Here is a 21,755-nt window from a genome sequence, read left to right as displayed (position 1 = left end):
ACACAGACTGCCCGCTGCAGGTGATCCCTCCTTACAGGCAAGGTCAGCGATTTAACTTCCTGACGAGACCACGTGCCACAGGTACTGCGGGGAAATGGTGTGTAGTTTGTACAGCGATTTGCTTAACAAGACAGGTATGAAATGGTGGCAGCCAGAGTGAACATAAATGGTCTGTTGCTGGCACACCGTGTATTTGATGGGTGCATTTGGTACATGTGGAAGCCACATGAACATGCAGGTTTTGTATTTAAAATGTTAGCCATATTAGACTACTCTTACTGTTTCGTGATGAGTTTCATTTTCCTTTACGAAGGCACTTCTCTTGCCAGAGGTTTGCAGCGGTGGATGTCTGATCTCTACCTGGTCTTCTTGTAAATTTATGCTTGCTTAGGCTGTGCAGGATGGTTTTTTCTCTACCCAGCCCATTCTTTCTATCACTTTCCTTTTCCCCCGCCTGTATCATTTGCAGGACATCTTAAAGTGTATCCATGGAAATAATTTCTTCACAAAGTTTCTGTTTAATAGTAGCTCTGCTGAAGTGACCTGTTGATCATGGTTCTTTGCTATTGTTTAGCTGTGCAAGCTTAACAATTTTTTAAATTTCAGCACAAAAACCTGTCATTTATTAATGAAAAATTCTGACATTGTTCATCCTTTGTAACTATAATTTAATACAAATTGGGAATGCATCCTGAGGGTCCAGTTTTGCCCTAGGATCTATAGTCCCTCTCTTCAAGCATTTACCTTTCTAGAGCTTTTTTTCTGTGTTTTCACACACTGGTTCTGATCCCAGGATGCTATTGTCTGTTGATGTAATGATGCTTTCCAGTAGCAATAATTTTTCACGTCTTGTGTAAAGGTCCCATTCATCCGTTTGGGGAGAGCAGGGAAGTGCTTTGCTCTGCGGGTCCGTAAGCCCATCCGCACTCCCACATCTGGAAAGGCTCATGCTGTCTGTCGTGTTAGTGGACTGGGACAAGACTTCTGATGGAAACACTTAATTCTCAAAGCAGTGCTGGATAACAATAAATCCTTTATGAAATGTGGATTTGCATTTAAGATTCTTTCCTGCTCCCATTGTCTGCGAGACGTTTTACTCGGCTTTATTTCCACTGTCCTGAGTCTAAACTCCTAATCCCCTCTCTTGATGCTTCAGCTTGAGCAGATATTCCTTTGCTGCTCCTTCATTTCCGTGTTTTTCAGACCCAGTCTCCATCTCAGTCCTCCTCCCCCTGTATCCTTGATGGTTTTTTCGTATTCTCCACTTCTGCTTTGCTCCAGGGCTGTCCCATCTCATGATCCCTGTTTCCCCCCTAGACCCCTCCCTGCCCATCACCAGCCCGGCTGCCTTCTCAGGTCAGTGCCAACAGTGCTCTCGGCCCCTCCTGACACAACTGCGGCTGGTGTTGAACAGCCGCAGGAGAAATGCAGCTGGCAGGAGGGGTTTGGTAATGGCAGATTGTGTCCTGTTGACCCGATTCCCAGGAGCAGCCACCGCTGACCCTGGGAGGCTGGAGCTGTGGTGCATTTGATGTGCGGTGACGCGCTGACACGGTCCTGCACATCCTAGCTCGCTCTTGTCTGCACTGGCGCCCTCTGAAGACGGGCACACATTTGCTAGGAGAACAGAATTTTCCAAAAGCGCAGTTATCGGTAGTTTGTTCTTAAACTGAGAAGGTAAATGAAGTGGAGAGCTGGGAGGGTTTGCCTTGCACAGGAGCAGTGATGGTCTCTGAGGCAGGCAGAGATGGAGGAGGGTGACTGCCGTCCCTTTGGAGGACAAGAGCAATTCAAGACAATCTTGGAAATTTTGAAAAATGGCTGGAAATTAGAGTTGAAATGCAGTTAAGAAACAGCTAGATCTCCATACTTATTTATTTTCCGTTCTTAGACACAAATTGGAGGGAAACTGACCAGGTAGCAGAACTGCAAAAAATTTACAGAGGTAACTACAGACTGACGGTGACTTGTCAGTGGAATGGTGTATTAACACACATCAGTGTCCTGGTGGCTGAGCCTTCTGCAATGTGTTACCTTCTATATGAAGCTGTAGCTGTTGCCTTGCACGGATCAGGGCTTGCAAAGCCTCGCCTACATTTCAGTATCCAGTCAGGAGAGTCCCCTTTTGAAAAAGATATTAAGTAGTTGGAGGAGAGCAGGGAAAAGAGTGCGGTTTGGCTGGGGGGTCCAGCCCACGCGGAACTGGGGGCTCGGGGATGGGCCAGGGAGGGGCTTTGGAAAGCCTGAGACTGTTTGGCACATCACAGGGTAGGAACAGGACACTCAGTGCATGAAGGTGTTGTCATACGCAAACCCCCCTTCTTTGTAGCTGTTTGAATGCGATGCATCATCCGCCCGCTGCAGCCGATACTCCTCAGCCGGGCTTGTGTTACTCTCATTTTGTGACCAGTGCTCCCAAATAACAACATCTCTGAGGCTCTTTCTGCTGTTGCACTTGCTGACATGGATGCCACAACATGCTCCTGAAACCTCTGCCCTATGTGAACAAACCAGTCCCTGTTCACAACAAAGCAGCTCTCGAATCGAAGGGAAATAAAATGCTGGGTACTTAATGATGAGCTAGAGGCAGAACTTTTATTTCATGCTTTGTCCCTGCAATTTCCCCCTTTGTTTTATAGGGTATGACTTTACCAAAAATAGTCAAAGGAAGAAAATAAAATGTAAAACTTCTGGGAATGAGCCAAGATTTCCATGCTGAAAATCAATTATTACCTAATATTTTGAAGTCAAGATCGCTGAGCTCTGGCAACCGGCCCGTTCACCCACGTTCACCTGCTTTGTACTTTATTCACGAGAGTCAACGATCTTGCAAATAAAACTTTTTATTTCTAGAGAGTTTTGAGTTTCAAGGGAGTTCTGGTTCCTATGACCAGTACTGCCAGCAGATAAAGGTGACTTCTCACCAGAATCTGTGTGATTTTCAGAGTTACCGACAACAAATAAAATTATTGCATGAAATAAAATGATTGCTTTTGGAAAGAATTGCAAGGTGGCATAATTAGACAGTGGGCATTTTTAAGGTTACTTTATTACAGTGCAGCTGCAAAAGATGGCAGTCATTTATTTCCCCTCGGTAACGCTCCTCTCTGGTCTAGCAATTTATCAGAAATGTTAGTCCAGCGAGTGTGAATGTGGGAGGAGGTATAAGGGGAATGGAGAAGATAGAGAGAAGGCATTTAAAATTGGCTTCGAAATATTGTACATCTCATTAAAAATGTAATCATGCATAAAATGAGATCAATGAAAATTTATCTAAAAGTGCAAGGAAAAGGCGTTTTCTGGTGTGATACTGGGTATAATAGCCTGGATTTTAATTTAGTCAGTTTGCAACAAAAAAATCCCTCCAGGCTAAATAAAACAGTTTCCCTCCCAGTTATTGTATGGACAGCTAATTTTCTGCACCTTTCCTTCTAATATTCAACCTTATCTCTTGCTGGATAGAGGTTTCAATATACTGCAGAGTTTGTTTTCTTTACATTTTCTATTACTGCAATTTAATTTGCATGATAAATGATGAGAGGTAGAAAGATGATAAAAAGAAGCAGAACATTTCTTTATTAATTTTGTTTAAATTAGTGTAACTTTTCACTGACTGTGCTTTTTACGCAGAAAGCCTATGTAGAAATTATTTTAAAGCTCCGTATTGCAGTTAGAAAAAGCTCAGTACTTGAGAATGATCTCCCTGCCTCACATGCCAGTATGTGTGTTCGGATTTTCATGGGTTTTCTTGCTACTTTACACTGTCTAATGATACTTCTGGAGCAGCTTGGTGAAATCGCCATCAACTTCATTCCAGAATCTGTGCTACAGGAATGGTTTGAGATGTATTTTACACATGCATTACATGATGCCGAATTTGTCAGCTCTTCAAACCCCTTCCTAATGATAGCTTTGCAGCAATGGAAGGAGTGCTGGGAAAGATTTATTGTAAGTGTTCCTGGTTTCTGCCGTGGGAACTGAACGTGTTTGGTGGTGGCAGCACCAGAGAGGGCTCTGGGGCTGGTTCTGGGGGACACGCTGCAGGGTGTTTGGGTAAAGCCGCGCTCTGTGCCTGGCGGTCAGTTCTGAGTCTGGTGCGGGGTCTGGCGGCTGGTCAGTGTGGGGAGCTGTGGGTGCAGGTGTTGGGTGCTGCTGTTTATCCATCTGCAGACTCCTTGTAACAGCTTGAAGCAGTGACTTGCGCATCCCTGACCTCCTCCCCTGCCCTCTGCTCACAGCTTGCGTTTGTTTCAACGGCACAAAGATCTGATCCACTTAGAGCTGTAAGTTCCAAATACCTGCTCATCACATTTCCTTTCTCTCCTGTTTTCATCCCATAAGTGCCCCACTGGGGCCCCGTGGCCTCGCTGACCTGAGGGGCAGACAGCCCTTGGTTCCAGCAGCTCAGCCCTTTCCTTGTGCCTGGGGAGGCTCACAGAACTGGCTTGAAAGTTACAGGTAGTTTTGGGACAGGAAATTAATTTAAATTAATTCTAGTAATTGGTTTTATGCTGGTTAATGTTACCAAAGCTAAAGGGAAACTCCACTGAGCGCCTGCAACCGAGGATAAAGCCTTTGCTTTCATATTTCTCCTCCTTTCCTTCTGAGGTTTATGTTAATTAAACACAAAGCAGTTAAAGTTTTACAGGTGGAAGAATGCAGTAAGTCTCCCTAAACAGATGTGTGAGTGCTTGTCAGAATATTTCCAAGGCAATCCCGGTAAGACGTGTGACAAGGGCGCACTGTGGTGTGTGGCAGCACTGGCACGGTCACCGATGGGGACAGTTTGGCTCCCCAGTGCCACCCATCAGAAACCATCGCAGGGCCCCATCCTGCCCTCACAGAACACACATTTACATGGTTACTAGTGTATTTCTATATGAACATTTAAAAAGAGATATATAAAACTGGGATTGCTTAACATATTCCACTGTAGCTTTATTTATTTATTTTTTTAATTCCTATAAGCCTTGGTGTTTTCTGCAGACATTTGTAAAGAGACAAGAAAAAGCACTGGCAATGGAAATTTGCCATAAATGTCCTTCTTTCCCCACTTTTCTGTCTCCCAAATGACATTTCATTGCAGTAGAGTTGAGTTATAAACTTTTGAAAATTGCCTTTTTCCTTCTCTGTGCTGCAAGAAAAATATAGGGAGCACAACAAAATAATAAATAAAAATTGTAATTCAAGACCACGCTGCTGCCTCAGCAGCCTCCTGCACTGCTGGCGCTGTTTAAAAACAATCCTCTGTGCATATATATTTTTTTTTTAAGGAAAGGTGAAAAGGAGATTATTTAAGTTCCAAATTCCAAAAGTTGGAGACTGCTGAACTAGGTTTTCTTTGCGAACGTGTTGGCGTCTCCCGGAGCATGTGCAGCTCTGGCTGCCGGGCAGGTCATGCCCGTGGCCACCCCACATGGGGACACCATGTCCGCGCTGGGACCATCCCGTCCCCGCTGGGTTGTCCTTATTCCTCTCTAGTTCCCTGAAAGTCCGACTCCACCAAGATCAACACTATTAATGGATGTATTAAACTGGCATAATGCGGTAAATTGGGCCTTAATTTCATATATGTTCTTTATCTCTAGAGATGACCAAACGGTTTGCAAAAATAATGTATTGATCTACACGTGTAATATAATTGTGTATGTGTTTGGACATCTACGATAAATAATTTATTTTTATATATGAGGAACTTGTCTTTTTCCATGTTTCATCCCAAAGAGTAATCAGATCAATATGTTTCAGCTGAGAAGCAGAAAATGTGATCAAGTTCTATGTATTATGTCAGAGGATGAATTCTGCATTAGTTTTTACTTGTTGCTGCCTGCCAGAGGGGAAAAAAAGGCCAGTGGTGTTTGAACTGAAATAAGACAACTGTTTGTGTGCAAAGGAGCAGTAAACATGCAAAGGGCTGCTGGAGTTCCCTGCAACTCCATTCCACTGCACAAACAGAATTGTGCTGCAGACAGAGGAATGGGGAGGCAGTAGAACGGAACAAATAATCTCAGTCATTAATGGTTTATCAAAAAAAAATAAGGGCCACTGAAGAAGAACAGAAAGCACTGGTGTGTGTTTTCCTCTGAGTGCCTGATGTGCACCTTCCCCTCTGAGCACTCGCACCGTCACAGATACTCAAGCAAGAGATGCAACAGCATCCCCTTGGCACCAGACTTTTCCTTATTGTATTTAATTTCTGGTTTTAGTTTCTATTCTTCTTTTGCTACCTTCATCTTTGCTGTAAACAGCCAGAGGATCTCTGCAGTGGTCGTTTTGCTTTCCAGGTTTTCAGTCTGGTGATAAGCTAAATCTTTGAGCCCTCACTGTCTGTGATCTCCCAAATGTGAGACCATTTGCTCTGTTTCAAAGGAGAGAAATTTCCCCTGAGTTTTTGCAGGCTCAGTGTGGAGCCCGTTGCTGAGGACACCTGCCAGCTGCTGGCTGCTCATTGCTCAGCTCACCGCTGACCTGCACGTTCTGGAGAGATCGGCGATCTCCCATCTGCCAGGGATCTGCTCCAGAAGGACCTACATTTGAACTGTTTCTCGGGGCGGCCCTTGGACACGAGTCCATCTGCTCATGGGGTGATGACTCTTCTCTCTGTCGGGCAGCGGGAGGGACCAGAGCCTCAGGGACGATCCCACTACGCGGGCTTTTTCCTGCAAGGAAAAACTCTAATGCTTTGCCCTACCCTACCGTGTCAGAACCTGATTTTGGGCAGATAATTATCTCTCTTAATTCTGAGAGATACAACCACATAGATTTTAAAAGCTTTTGGGAAAAGAAATAATAGTAAAACTTTGATCTACTAAAATCTAAAGAGCCTGTTTGTATTTTCTTTCTGTGTGAGTTGCCATCGACCTCTTAGCACTTTGTCCTGAAGAAAAGGGCTGGAGGCTGCAGGGCCGGCCGGGGCTGCTCTCCCTCCGCGGCCGCTGTTCCGCTCAGCACGGGCCAGTTCCCCCCTGCCTCGTGAGCCTTCGCCCGTCACCACATCTTCTGCAGTCATTTCTGGAGTCTCTTCCAGTTTCTTCTGCTGTGCGTCTTCCAAAAGCACCATTATACATAAAGCTTCTAGTATAAAAAAATCCTCATTTTACAGTTAAGATGAGTAACGTGGCCATTATACAGTATATTACTTTATGTTCTCCACATAATGGTTCAATGTGATCCATCTGGTCAGATGTCTGTGTTGTGATCTCTTCTCTTTCTTATGTGTGCAGAACAAAACATGCTCCGCTTGGCTCCCTCTTGTTTTTGCTGATAACACTACCAGGCTGTTAACTTCCTTAATTTTATTTGTTCATTCCAAGCTGGTGTATTTTTTGACTTGCTGTACTTTAATACACCAGCCTGTGGGCTGTGATGTGTCAAATAACCTTTTAAAATCCAAACAGATTATGTCCCATGTTTTCTTCCTGTCTGGAGTCTGTGTTACCTCTTTAAAAAATTCCAGCAGATTTGTCAAACAAGATTTACCCTTTATAAGACTCTGCTGGCTACTTTTTATATCAGCTCACATTTCTCCAGATGTTTTGTGATCTCATCACTTATTAATGTCTCCATGATCTGTCTTCTGCTGAAGTTACACAGTTATTACTGGTTAATGTGGCTGTGAATGCATCTCCTCTTCCTCGTTAGACGGCATCTGAGAACAAGAATCTGCTCAGGATGTGTTTGGAGATTAATGGAAAGAATATTCTTTTGGTCTCAAATTTGAGGGATTTAGAAACACTGCCATGTTCTTAATCTGTTACTCTCTTACTGTTATTTAATAATCTTGTCCAGGAGGAGCTGGGATATTTCCAGTACCATGAGTGGAAAGCCCCTGCTGTGCGGATCCCAGTCGGTCCCATCGGACACCCCTGCTCACACATCTTTTCTCTCCAGCCTGCCTGGGCTCTCACTCCTCCCTTCTCACCCGTCCAGCAGCTGCCCCAGGACGGGGGCTGCCCAGGGAGGTTCCTGCAGGGCTGAGGAGACAGAAATCTCTCTAGATCGCCAGAGGTAAAGCAGCTGCCTTAAAAACCGCCCAGCTGTGGCCTCCAGCAGTCAATGCTAACAAAGGCACTGATTTGTCTTGGCTTTTTCATAGAGCCATTGGAAATGACAGGAACTGGATTTTACTTTCCTTGTGCTCTTGAAAATGTTGAATTTCACTTCATTTCCAGAATACTGTTTAAGAGCGTGGCCATGATTTGTGCCTTCCCTGTGCACAGGCAGGAGACAGTGTGCGTGAACATACGCATCCACGTGGAGAACCCAGGAGAAGGGGGCATAATACACCTGCTTGATTTCCATCCTTCCAAAGAAATAAAACTTGATGCGGGAGCATGAGAACTGGTTCTGAAGTTGTCGCTGCTTTGGGACTGTTGGAGTGGCTGAGAATGGAAGTTTGTCCATGCTGCAAGAATTTATGGGAAAGTTGTAAGCTCCATGAAGCGCATGGAATTTGGATCGGATACAAGTCAGCCTCTCCATTACATGTCTACAGCTCTCTGCATATTTGTGATTATCCTTATGAATAATGGAAGCTACTGCTTTCAGATGGGAGCGACTCTGAGAAGGGGTTAGGGAACGTGTTTGAGTGCTGCTGATGAGCTCAGAATACGAAAGGATAAAGCCAGTTGGCAGTGGATGGAGAAGTGCAGTCTTACGTAGAGCCAGGAAAGTTTCTGGGTAAAGGAGCCAAAAGGTGTGTGTGTTTGTTCGTTTCCTTGCGGTCACCACTTCTAGAACAATTCTTTTTTTTTAATTGCAAGTTGCACAGTTGGGGAGGAAGTCAGATTAATGTCATTATGCAGCCTGAAGACAGTAGCTCTTATTTTGAAACATGTCTGTGAAAGTGGCTTTTTGTCATGGCCATGAGTCTTGAATCACTTGGAGATGCTGTTGGACTTTGTTTTAAAGTATTTTGTAAAAATTTAGCGCTTTGATTCCTAGAACAAGAAGAATCCTTCCTCCTTCTTTCCAGGGAAATAATTTCTTTACATGTACTCCCTGAATTTCTCTAACTGGGAAATCCAGCAGGAGGTAAAGATCTTGGTAGCCCTTTAAATGCTTCTAATGGGTAAGATGTTTACATTTAATGAGCCTGGATCAGAAGGGTCTGTTGTATGGAGATGTTTTGATAAACTCATCTGGGTCAGCTCAGAAAATTCTCCTTCAAATGAACCCATCAGTGGGTTTTCCCTGGGTGGGGGATGCCATAGCTGGCTGTGGGTTTTCACCGGGAGGTAACGTGTGTCTTCAGAGCAGCTACTCCAGCCTGAAATAGAAAGAATTCTTCAATTAGTATAAAAGGAGAGCACAGTGGGAGGTTTTAATCTTTTCCTTGCCCTATCGGAGTATTTTTAAAGGACTGATGTAAAGAACTGTTGCTGGTATGATATTGGAATGATATATGAGATATATGGCTGTAGTCACTTCTCCTACTGCTCTATAGCTGTTTGGGGCAGAAAATAACTCCTGAAGGTGAAGAAACCACCTCAGCAACCTGGCAAAGCATTTCCCTGACGTGGCTCCTGCTCGCGGTGGCTGCAGTGGCGTGTGGGCATCGCATGCATCTACAGGCTGGTTCTCCCGTCATTGGGAAGGCTGCAGACCTCACTGCTGAACTTCTGCTGAAATTGTAGTTGTGTGGAAACTCAGATTGGGTCAGGTGAGATGGTGAGGTGCCAAGCTGTGTCCATGGAGAGCCCCGCTGTTTCTCTGCAGGAGGAGCTGTTGTGCAGAGACGTTTCTCCGTCGCTGGCAATGAGGAGGACACGGCGTCTGGTTCGGGTGTCCCTCCGGCGGCTCCGGCCCCGCGTGTCCCCAGGTGTGGCCCTGGGATGAGAAAGCTGTGTGCCCTGGGCTGCCAGCCTGGCCCGGCGCTCCTGCTGCACAAACTTCTGCTTCTGATTCATCACTTCCAGTGAACTTAAATTCTTTTGTTTTAATGCACACTTGATTGAGCCAGCATTTATTGAAATGGTTATGGTTTGTAGGAAAAGGAGACAGTTGAAGAAAGAACAAATGAATCTAATGTAAATCAAATACTTAACGCTTTTATAGAAACTACAAAGCCTTAAATGTGTATTCTTAATGGTAATTTTACAAAACTCCACTAGGCATCTTCAAATGGAGGTGTGACAGTGATTGTTTCAGTCTGGAGATGGCTTTCCTTTCACATGCTAATCATCTGCTCATGCTGATATTTCTCAGCATAGTTGCAGTCAGCGAATTGAATAATTTATGGAATGAATTTTGTTGTAAATTTATTGTGTCACAAGCAGGTTGTAATTTCACTAACAGTACACTTAAGTTATTAAGTAAAAAAAAAAATAATGTGGTTGATAGGATCGTGCGTTTGGAGGTTCTCTTGCTCCCTCCCCAACTAGTTCTCGTCTTATATATTTTCAAACAGAGTATTTACCTAATTTTTATTCAGAATCTGATCTGAGAAAGAGAGAGAGAGGACATTAACATAAATGGGTTTGCATTTGCACACTATTGTTGAATCTGGTAGTTGTAAACAAATTACAGAAGATTTTATATAGACAGAAATAGCATTAAAATGGCACAGCTCCATTGCAGCGCTGCCTTCATTCCTTGTTTGTTTCTGAGTAATTGTCCTCAGCTCACAAGTGATGAAGTGTTGAAGTTACAGGCAAATCTGCAGAGAGAAGCGGAGCCTCTTGCTTCTTCCCCCACTTTAGTGTTCTGATGGCAGGGAGCCGTTGCTGGGGGGCAGAGACCGGCACCCTGCGCCCGGGAATGCTTGGCTGAGCTGTACGGGAGAAGGGAAGGGTTGGCTGCCCTGGTTTTATGCTTCCCCTCTTCCCTGAGATGCCCGTATTTCCCATGGGCTGTGCCGGTGTTTTCTGTCTTCACTGACAGCACCTGCTTGTGGTGTCTGCTGGGAGTTCAACAAGCATACGGTCTCACACGTCATGGTGTCCGCAGAGTCAAAGTGAAATATAAGGAAATGATACTCTATCTGGGCTTTTATGTTGGGAATGGGAAGCCATGGGAATGGCAATGGGAAGCCAATGTCTCTTTATGCTCCTGTTGCCCGGTTGTTTCCCAGGACTTCTGTTCTGGTTGTTGTTTTGAGCTTTCCTCCGTGAGCTCTGCTCGACTTGTTGCCAGTGAGGAGCTCGAGGTCCCATGTTTGCATGTTGGTTGAGTGGTTTGTGTTCCAGCTTCTCAGGTGAAGTCTTGCCTGGTGTTTGCAGGAGTTGCAGGATTTTTCCTGTTCATGGTACTTCTGAGCCTCCGTGGAGGCCTGGAGATGTTTATTGCTGTACCTTCTGGACGGGTTTTTCTACAACGTCTAAATGGCTCTTTTATCATTTTAAAACAGCTGTTGGAACTGTATGTAGATGCCAGTTTTTCATCTCAGGCTGTGGGCACTTTGGGTCTGGGGCTGCTTTTCCTTTGGTTCATATGTGCTTGTACATGCTGGTTTTTTCTATCACCGGAGCTATCTAAAAAGCCTGCCTGTCCTCTTCCAGGTAGTTTGTTTTGTTCAGGCTCCTTTCTCTGCCATCCCTTGGAGACACTGGAATGAGTTAACTGTGCTATTGCATTTTTCACGTGTTTCCATGGGGGGTGCTGGCCGGTGCCAGCCCCAGTGGGTGGGCACAGAGTGGCCGGGACCCCTCACGTGTCCCCAGTCCTGGCAGCACTTGGGCAGCTGGAAGGGTCATGGAGCTGCAGCTGCTTGTGATACAGAAATTCCATGACAGGCAGAAGCATTGTGATCGCTTCTTTAATTGTTTAAATATGCCAACGTTAATACACATAATTACACAGTATAAACACATTTAATTACTTAAATTAGGTAAATATTTTTGCATCTTACTCTAAAATGGCAATCAAAAGTTCTCAGTGGGTGGCATGTTTAGAAAAAGACCTTTTTTTACTCTGGTGGATACCTCTAAACATTTACTCTTTTCTGTTAGGAGTAGAGGTGGCGTAGGGCACAAAATCCAGAGCAGCACAACTCCACAATTTAGAAAGTATTCAAAGAAGAGGTGTCCCCTGCTCGCTCGGGTGTCAGTGCTGATGCTGGGTGGAGCTGTGCAGCAGGTGAGATGATCGAGCGTGCTGCCCTCCTCAGGGAGCCGCAGACACGGGCAGCACGTGCTGCCGGCCACAGGATTTGGTTTGGTTTGGTTTGGTGCTGGGCAGCCCAGCCCCGATTGCCAGCGGTGCCAGCACCAGGCTGGGGCAGCTCCAGCCCGTGCTGTGCTAGACTGGGGCTACAAGTGACACCAATGAATCTGTCTTTTCAAAGCACTTCTCACGGTGCTAAATACTGGACTAGTCGATTAAATTACAATGGATTTGTCACAGGAATGTTTCAGGACTAAAGACTTCATTGAAATCTCCTGGATGGACTTCGCTTTCGTTAGGTTGCCTCTCTCTGGCTACTTTCTCCTGCCACTGTAAATTGCAGTTAAAATTGAGAAAGCTTTTCTACGTTTCATTCCTTAGATGAAATTCCTCTTAGAAGCACTGTATTGTAATTATGGTTGTGCATGTTAAATTTTTAATTTGATTTTCATTTGTCTATTCAATTGATATAATTGATGTGCATCCTTTTTCCCTTGGGATACAGGTTAATAACCTACTAACCTCAGAATGAAGGAATGATAAAAGGATACCACTCTAGGGTTTAAGGGACCGTTTATAATATATGTTTTTAACTCTAGTCTTATTTTTGTCCTATGTAGCCTACAGCATTTTGTACTTCCAAAGCCTTGATAAGCATTAGAAACATTAATTATTTTAACTTCAGTGAAAAGAACTATTCATATTGGACCTACAAGGAGGCTAATTATGTTACCATTTGTGAGTATCTGACAAAACAGAAGAGAAAAATAAGTTTTATAAATAGAGGCAACTTCTGTTCATTGTCTGAACAAGTTCTTCTTGGTTGCTTTTGGTTTTGCACTTGTGTGAACTGCAGAGGGGACCTGCCAAACCAGTAATGCTTACAATCTACAGAAGATAATGAAAGTGGCTAAAAGAAATATTTAGGTAACATCCAGGCATTTGCTAACTGGGGAGGACCATAAGATAGTGCTGGAGCAGGATAAAGTGCAAAGGTGGTCAGGTTAGTGTAAAACATTTTGCAGATCCTTTCTCGGTGCCTATTTTTCTGCAGCGAGTGGGTCCTTGCCCACGGAATGCATTGGGGACAATCACCCCTACGGTCACAGCCCGAAGCCGAATTGCCTCCTGTAGTGGGAGCTGGAAGGTCAAGCTGCTTTGCCAGCTCCAGCCCCAGGGCCAGAGTAGTGTCAGTACTGCATGGTGAAACACCAGAGCAGGCGCTCCTGTGCTGTGTCAGCCTGGGGACAGTCACTGCCGTGACCAGCCTCTCTTCACTCCTGCTCTTTGCCCAAAACCTGCTGCTTTGGGACCTCGTGGCTGCTCCAGTACCCACAGGACACATCACTTTCCTGATTCCCTTTTGGGGGGGTTCGCTTGTCAGCTGCTGTGCAGCACTTTACAGAGATCCATTTCTTCTGGGACAGCAGTGTGCAAATCTCGCTGGAGTTCATGCTGAGCACTGCCCGAGCCTGAAGTTCATTCTAGCGGAGAGAAACGCTTTCTTCTAGGTTCTGAAGCTGGAAATGGAGTGATTAAATGAGCCAGCAGTAAGTGCAGAATTAGCACATGGCTGAGTCCACTCTTCTGGATGGTGCTGGAGGTCTCGGAGGAGTCGCAGGGCTGGGAGGACCTGAAAAGAACCAGCCCCAGCTGTTTTCTCACCTTCCCTCTTTGCTGAGGGACAGAGTGTCCTGATGTGCTTTGTAGTCAAATGTTTCAGCAAAACAAGAAGCCTATGTGTTGAGAGGAATACCCGAAACACTCCCAAATACATTAAGTAAACCTCCCAAGACATACAAATCTTATGCTTGAGAATGTAACCAAGTGATCAGTCACTTGAAACTGCATAGGACATTTGCCTTGGGAGGTGATGCCGCGCTGGGCTGGTGAGGGCAGACTCTGGATTGTTTTGCTAGCACCAGTCCTGGTGACAGTTTTCAGGCAAAGATTTCAGCCAAAAGCAACAAATACCTGGATCCTTGGGAACATCCATCCTCGGCACAGGGAAGGGGCAGGTTCAGCATCCCTGGTGGTTGGTGCTGAAGCTCCTGCCTGTCCCACGCGTGCAGCAACAGGACGTGGCTGCCCCGGGAGCAGGGTGGGAACTGTATTTGTTTGCTGTTCAAATGCATGTGTGTTGCCTTTTAGATCAGGCTTTTCTCATTCTTTATTGCAAATTGTACCCACCAGTCAATAACTGGTTGTCTTTGTTGTGCTATTAACTACAGAGAGGTACGAATCGGTGCGGACAGACACGAACAGTTGGAGAGCTGATGCTGCAGGAAACAAGTGCTGGGCTGAGACAGCTGGGAATTTCTCGCTGCATCACACTCATCCCTGCCTGCAATGGCTTTTGCATCTTCCAGGGGAAAACCCAAAAACCTCGGAGGGCACTGGTGCTGCATAAGCTCTCCCCAAAACGTAGATCTTACTTTGCTCCCTGGTAGTTAAAGATTGACATAAACCCTGGGGTACAAACTTTATTATCCTTTCTAAATTTATTACAATTAATTAGGAAATCTTGTTGCTTTTAATCTGTCTGTGCCTGCAGTGAGTTCCTTTGGGACAGTCCAACAGCATGCTCTGTGGAAACACGGCTTTGACCCTGTTTGTCTAGAATACTGTCAAGTCCATAAGTACTTTATTTTTTTGCCTCTATCATACATTTCCTTCTACTTACTAACATTGATTTTCCTTTCCAGTCATGTTGCCAATTCCCCTGCTTTCCTCACTATCCTCACCTATGCTAATTACTCTCAAATTTTTATCTTTTCTACCAAACATATTAAAGAGCAGAAACCTACTTTGTGACAAGAGTGACTTGGCCAGCGTGTAACATGAAACTTTCTGACTCTTGGAGTGCTAAAGGATGGGCACAGGTTTAGGGCTGCTGTGGAACCTCCTGTGTGAGGGTTTTACAGAGAGTGAGTTGTACTCGCCCCTGCTCCTGGTGTCCTTGCGGGCTGGCTGTGCAGAGCCCAGGGCTGCAGAGCCACCAAGGAACTGGACTTGGAAAAACAGTTTGTCCCACCTTGTCCAAGATTTGGCTGTTTTTGTGGGAACACGTGGCTACAGGGTTGGTGGTTATTCTCAAACTGTCAATAACAGCTGAGCGTTTCCTGATCTGATCTGACCTATGAGTTGGTTGTCAGTGCTGGGTGGCCTGGACAGACCTGAGTGCAGCGGGGCAGCCCCCGCGCCCACCCCAGCGCCACCCCTGCTGAAACATGGGCATTTCTGACCAGAACACTGAGAAACTTCGGGCTTTATAGATTAAATCTCACGTCCTGAAGTGCACCCAAAAGCTGACAGGCAATGCGGCACAGAAAGCAGTAGGAGTTAATAATACATCCAAGTCTCCTGCCACGTCCTAAGGCTTTTTTCTTCAATATTATTCAAAATTTAGGCACCTTTCATGTTAATTAAATGGTAACTTTCTGTATCCCATGATCAAACTATCCAATAACGCTTGCTCAGAGCAATCAGAAATGACAAAAATAAAGTACTAATATAATTTTATTATGAATGATTTGATCCCCGGGGTTTCTATCATATTAAACAAAGAAACAAATTAACCAGTGACTGAATTAAGTGGAGGAACTTGCATCATGTCGAGGCAATAGATTTTTTTCATAGTTAAGCTGCCAGCTACTTTCATGCTTCAAGTCCGGTTTCCAAGTTTCCCCACAGATTTCCTAGAAATAATGCTGCTGCTATGTATCATTGCATATGTCAGCATGTAGCTTTTTTTTTTCCATAGGAAATGTAATAAAGAGCATCTGAAGAGGAATTTTGAATGCGCTAATCTGCATTTCCACTTCTACGGCATGAACAGCAGTGCCGGTGGCTTGGGCAGGTTTGTGAGCTCCCATCCCATGGCAGGTTGTTGTGCCAGCCCCGGGCAGCACGTCCCACGCCTCACTCTTATTTACTCGCTTGCTTTCCAGCTTTTCAAAATAATTACCATCTTCCCTATTTTAGCCGTTAGTTTTCTGTAGGAGGCCACTGCGCGTGTGGACTGTCAGGTAGGAGTGGTTCCCATTTCCCATGTGTAGAGAAGTGTTTATTGTGGCGAAGAGAGGCATCGGATGGTGGAAGCTGCCTGGCAGGACCTCCCCCACAGAAGGGGCTGTGGCTGCGGGGGCTCCTGGGACCAGCAGCCCTCCTGTACCACCAGTCCTCCTGTACCCCCAGCCCTGGGACAGCTGTGTCCTGCTCCTGGGAAAGCCACAGCCGTGTCCCATCCCTGGGACAGCCGTGTCCTGTCCCTGGGACAGCTGTGTCCCATGCCTGGCCCCACTGTGCTGCCGGGCTGGCGCTGGGCCGGGGCAGTGCCTCTGGAAGCTCCTGTGCCTCTGCAAGTGCTGCTGCAGACTGGACTGTGTTACAGTTTATATTGTAGGCATATATATATATACACACACACACACTTTGCTCTTTAAGCACCAGTCGGGTACCAAATGGAACCTACATCCTGGGGTACCAAAGCAGTTTGCAGTGCTGCTCAGGAGGTGAGATCGTCTGGATTTCTCTCAGAGATGCACTTGTCCTTACCAGCACTGAGGCGTAAAGGGGGACTATGTTCTTGACTCCAAATGCTTATTCTTCTTTTCAAGTTCAGACTTAAATTTGTGCAGTGGTTCCTGGCTCTAACCATACTGGTGGCCTTTGGAAATGATGTGGAGTTCAGGTTTTTCCTCCCCCAAGACTCCATGTGTCCAGTGCACAACTGATCCCATTATGTCTTTTCCCTCTGTTCTTGTGAGCTCTTCTGGGAGAGCCAGAGCAGCTCTGACACCAGGACTGAGCAGGAGCATCTCTGAACAATGTGAGGAAAAAAATGTGTTTTCTGTATAATTTGTCTTAAGGCTTTGTGGCAATCGTGTGCTGTTCAGCTTTTGAGGTGTATCCCTTCCTTAAAACACCGGCGTGTGACCACGGTCGGTGGAGAGGCGGCTGCGAGTCCTGCCAGGCTCAGAACAGGAGTGACCCCGAGCTTGTCCGATCTCCTCAAACTGTATTATATACCGACAAAATGTGTGATGAGGACTTTCCTGGCTGGGACAACACTGATAAAGAATCCAGGTATCTGCAGTGGGTTTGGGGTTTTAATTGCATTCTTGCCCCCAAAAACTTGATTTCACGGTAAGGCAAATAATGTGTTAAAGACCTTCTGCAGAAAAATAAGTGTATACTGTACTTAAAATCTATGCGCAGTGCACTGCCGCTTTATTGTTTGCTTTGCTCCATCTCAGCGGGACCCGGTGCCGCAGTCCCCTGGCCGCGCTGCTGCCATTCCTGGCTCATGACAGGGACACAGCATCATCCGTTCTGCGTCCTCAGGGGAGGCAGCCTGAGTCCTGCTTGTAATTGTCAGTTACTAATTAACATCTTCGCTTTGGGCTGTCATGGGCAGATTTGGCACAGGAAGCTCTCAGGTTGTCTGTTGCCGAAACCACCGTGGTTTGTGTGTTTGGAATGGGGACGTGGTGCAGGAGCCAAACCCTGCCCGCGCAGGGGGAATGACGGGGAACGTTATCGAGTCCCTTGGCTTTTAATACTACATCTCATCCTAATATGCCGTGTCAGATGACTTCGCTCACATATCTTTCTTCCTAAAAAGGATGATATTATAACATAGGCATTAATCAAAACTAGAGTAAGCTAAAGCATGGCCGTTCTGGGCAGCCTCTGGTTTCAGCAGTTGTGAAATAATGGCCAGCCTCCTGCTCCTCGCTCTAAACATCTGGACGAGGACGCTGAAAGAATTAAATTTTGTGCCTGAAAAATGACATATTGAGTAGGAGCTCTGCTTTCATCTCTGTGATGGTGTTTTTAGGAGAATACGCGCCGAGTCTCAGCGTTAACATTCTTTAACTGCTCCTCAAATTACTAATGCTTCACGTTGCTTTAATCCATTCTGCTGTAATAGCTTTATTAGATTAAACTCCCTGCTGAGCAAGTGAGGAACAGTGGGATTATCACACTTCCCTTTGAACAGCCAGTAAAGACAAAATAAATGGTTAACAAAATAGAACAAATTCAGTTTGCAGGTGATCTGCGGTTCTCAGCCTCGTGGACCACAGATAGGCCCCGCGCGTCCCTATTATTCCTTGCTTGAAAAATGCCTTTTTAGCAGCTTGAAGAAATTCCCGAGGTACAAAAGAAGTCCTAATGGAATAAAAGTTCCTGTCTCCCCTTTGGATGTGTTGTTAATTGCGTTGTGCCTACTGCAGGGACAGTGTGAGAAAAACGTGAAAGTTTATTTTCAAACAATTTTTGTAGCTTTACTTTTGCTGAAGCCGTTGGTGCACCAGTAACAGCCTTTATCCAGTGTCTCCCAGAGTGGGAACTCCTAATCACTGATTTTTATTTTTTTTTAGCAAATCTAATTAACTATTTGAAGTATTTCGTCAAGAGGCTCACGGTTACTATACACAAGCAGTGGGTGGCTCTTCTAGAGTCTCTTAAAAACTCAGTTTCTTCTCAGCATTCTTAAAATCCTCGTCTGCTGGAGCAATTTGAATTTTGTTATTAGTGACTGCTGGAAATCATAATTCAATAAAGACTAACTCATTTAAAAATGCTTCATGCTGAGTGTGCATTAGGTAACTTGGGAAACTTAGGAGACACAGAAAAACATATCCTAATATTCAGGTCTACACAGGAAATTGGAATGGCACTGAGCAGTTTGAAGGAGGCTTTTTGTATTTTTTTAAGAAGCTGCAGAAAGGTTGGAAGGAATGCAGTTTTTTTCTGGTAAATGTATTCCTTCCCTCTCCCCAGCACTTTTTTCCTGATGCGCTGGCGTCTGTCCAAAGGAGTTAAAGCCCCAGCGTACTAGGGGACAGTGAAAATATACATGATAAACATTTCTATAATAATTCCATAGATAAGAAAGCCATCATGTTTCTTCTCCTAAACTCCTTGTATGTCCCTTATTACTTGTCTTGAATGAGTTTGGAAGTTTTAACTATCTCTCCAGCCCCATCTCTCCCATTCCCTTTATGGCAATAATATTACAGTCGTAGAATATATAGTCTTGCCATAGGGGATTGGGCCTCCTGCTCAGGTTTTTAAGCCACATCTGCAGCTGCAGCTGGAGCAAGCTTTGAAAAAGATGGGTATTATGAAAGGATGTCATTTTCTAACAATGAATCCTCCTTCAGAGGACGCTGCACGGCTCTTTGCTGCCTGGCGCGGTCCAGCTGCCGGCTCCTCTGCACTTCATTTGCTGCTTCGCTCACCCTGGGAAATACACAGGGGTATTTTTTCCCAGTTTCTTTCCCCACAAGTTGTTTCATCTTTAGAATCACAACATTTCCTGCCAACATCAGAGGTTTTCCTTCTGCTCTCCTTTCCCCCTTGTTCTTTCTAGCCATTTTCAGACTTATATAGCCCTTCTGTTTCTGACCACTTCCCTTTCATCCCCGGTCCTCTCGCGGTGCTTCCCTCGTTTCAATTCTCCGCTTAGCTGGGGTTCAGAAAACAATTGCCGTCTTCCACCTGTTTTTCCTCCTTTGTTGCTCTGTGGTTTGACTTAACCTCTCTTTGTCTGCTTTCCCTGTCTTGGGTTTTTCTTTTTTTTTTTTTTTTTTCTTTTTTCCCCCCTTCGCCCTCTTTTTAAAATCAGAGAAAATGATCAATATTATTTCCCCCTCACCCTGTTTGATAAGATAATGCTGGGCTAATGCGGTGGAGGAGGATTTGTTGTGGCTGCAGAGGGAGGAGCGGGGTGAAGGTTCCCCAGGCTCAGCGCGGGCAGGGCAGGCAGCGCGGGCAGGGCAGGCAGCGTGGGCAGCGCAGGCAGCGTGGGCAGCGCAGGCAGCATGGGCAGCGTGGGCAGGGCAGGCAGCGTGGGCAGGGCAGGCAGTGTGGGCAGCGCAGGCAGCGTGGGCAGCACGGGCAGGGCAGGCAGTGTGGGATGAGCAGGCAGGGCAGGCAGCTTGGGCAGCGCAGGCAGCGGGGGCAGGGCAGGCAGCGTGGGCAGCGCAGGCAGGGCAGGCAGTGTGGGCAGGGCAGGCAGCGTGAGCAGCGCGGGCAGGGCAGGCAGTGTGGGCAGCGCGGGCAGTGTGGGCAGGGCAGGCAGTGTGGGCAGCGCAGGCAGTGCGGGCAGGGCCGTGTGCCGGCAGCCCCCTCCATTGTCAATACACAGCTATAATTCAGTGGATAAGGAACTGTGACAAAGGCCTGGGTTCTTTGCCCAGGCAGTACGGCTATGGAAACAAGTTGGTGTACGTCAGAGCAGAGAGGCCAGTTCTAGGTTGTTTACCTAGGAGATAATTTCGGAAAGCCTGACCGCAGGAATGTCCTCCTGCCCAGCTTTACGCCACGGCTTCCTTGCGTTTTCTAGGCTCTTTTGGCTTTATCCTTGTGATCTGTGACTTCGTTCACTTTGCAGCAGAACAGCGTTTCCCCCTTGGTTTAAGAGCATTAACTGCAGGGAATTAGTGGTGCTATGCTGTACCTGCCACTGCATGGGGGGGTTAGGGGACCCCAGTCTGGCTTCTGATCTGGGGGGACACGGCATCGACACTGAAAGCCATTTTAGGGCAGGTTGGGTTTTAAAAAAATTTCCCTTTTCTTTTTTCCTATTATTGATGATGTGGGAAAAGTAGGTAAAATTTACTGGGAAGAGAGTCAAAACTTCCCCCCCCGACCCCGCTCCGTTCTGCCCACCTGTTCGGTGTTTCTGCTGCCTTTCATTTTCTGAAGTGTTACATATGGATTACATATGTCTTTCTGCTGCAGCTCTGCGGCTGAAAAAACCCCCAACAACCACAAGGAAATCAATAAACACCTGTTATTCCCAGATCCGCAGTTACTTGGGCTCAGAAGTGCCTGCAGGCAAAGTTAAAACAAAACCCCCGGTAAGTCTATCGGCCTCCGCAGCCTCCTTCTTGCCAGCACCGGGCAACACTGGGGGGTGTTTGATTTTTTTTTTTACTTCTTTCGGTTTATTTCATCTCGGTTTATCCTGGAGCGGCCCCTCCACCGCTACTGTGACCTGGCAGCCCGGGCTGGGCGCTCCCGGGGCGGAGCGGCCCCAGTCCCGGCTCGGGGAGCGGAGCGGCCCCGGCCCCGGTCCCGGTGCCAAGCGGAGCGGCCCCGGCGGTCCGGCCGTTCCCGGGCCGAGGTTGCCCCCTGCTGCTCTCACGCCGTGAGCCGCCGCGGGATGTGACACACGGGGGACCTGCTGGAGCCGGGGCTTTAGGAGCAGGTTTGAGGGCGGCACCGGACAGCTGGGAGATGCTCTGGTGTAACGGCGTTGTTTAAAAATAAATAAATCAGCGGCGCACACTTTAAGTCTGGTTCCTTTTCTCCAGGGTGGAAAATGCGTATTGGAAAAATACTTTTGAGCAGTTGCTGAGTGAGGAAGGAGCCGCCAGAGGCATGCACGCAGCACAGCACTGCCAGCAGGCGTGGCTGGTTTACCAGAAGTTTTTGCTATTTTCTATCTGTATTTGGTAAGGCTTGGTTGAAGACCCGAGGTTTTGTGAATACATGTTCATTCAGTACATGTAACTTGCTCTTGGGAGTCGGTTTGAGACTGCATTTTCCTTTGCTGACTAGAAGCTTACACTCAGTAAATGACACAGTACACTTAGTGTGCGACTTCATTTCTTCAGCCTGTACCTGGTTCAGCTGTC

The sequence above is a fragment of the Nesoenas mayeri genome (assembly GCF_963082525.1).
Source record: "Nesoenas mayeri genome assembly, chromosome: 12".
NCBI classification, from domain to species: Eukaryota; Metazoa; Chordata; class Aves; order Columbiformes; family Columbidae; genus Nesoenas; species Nesoenas mayeri.
Note: the sequence above shows the minus strand (reverse complement) of the source record.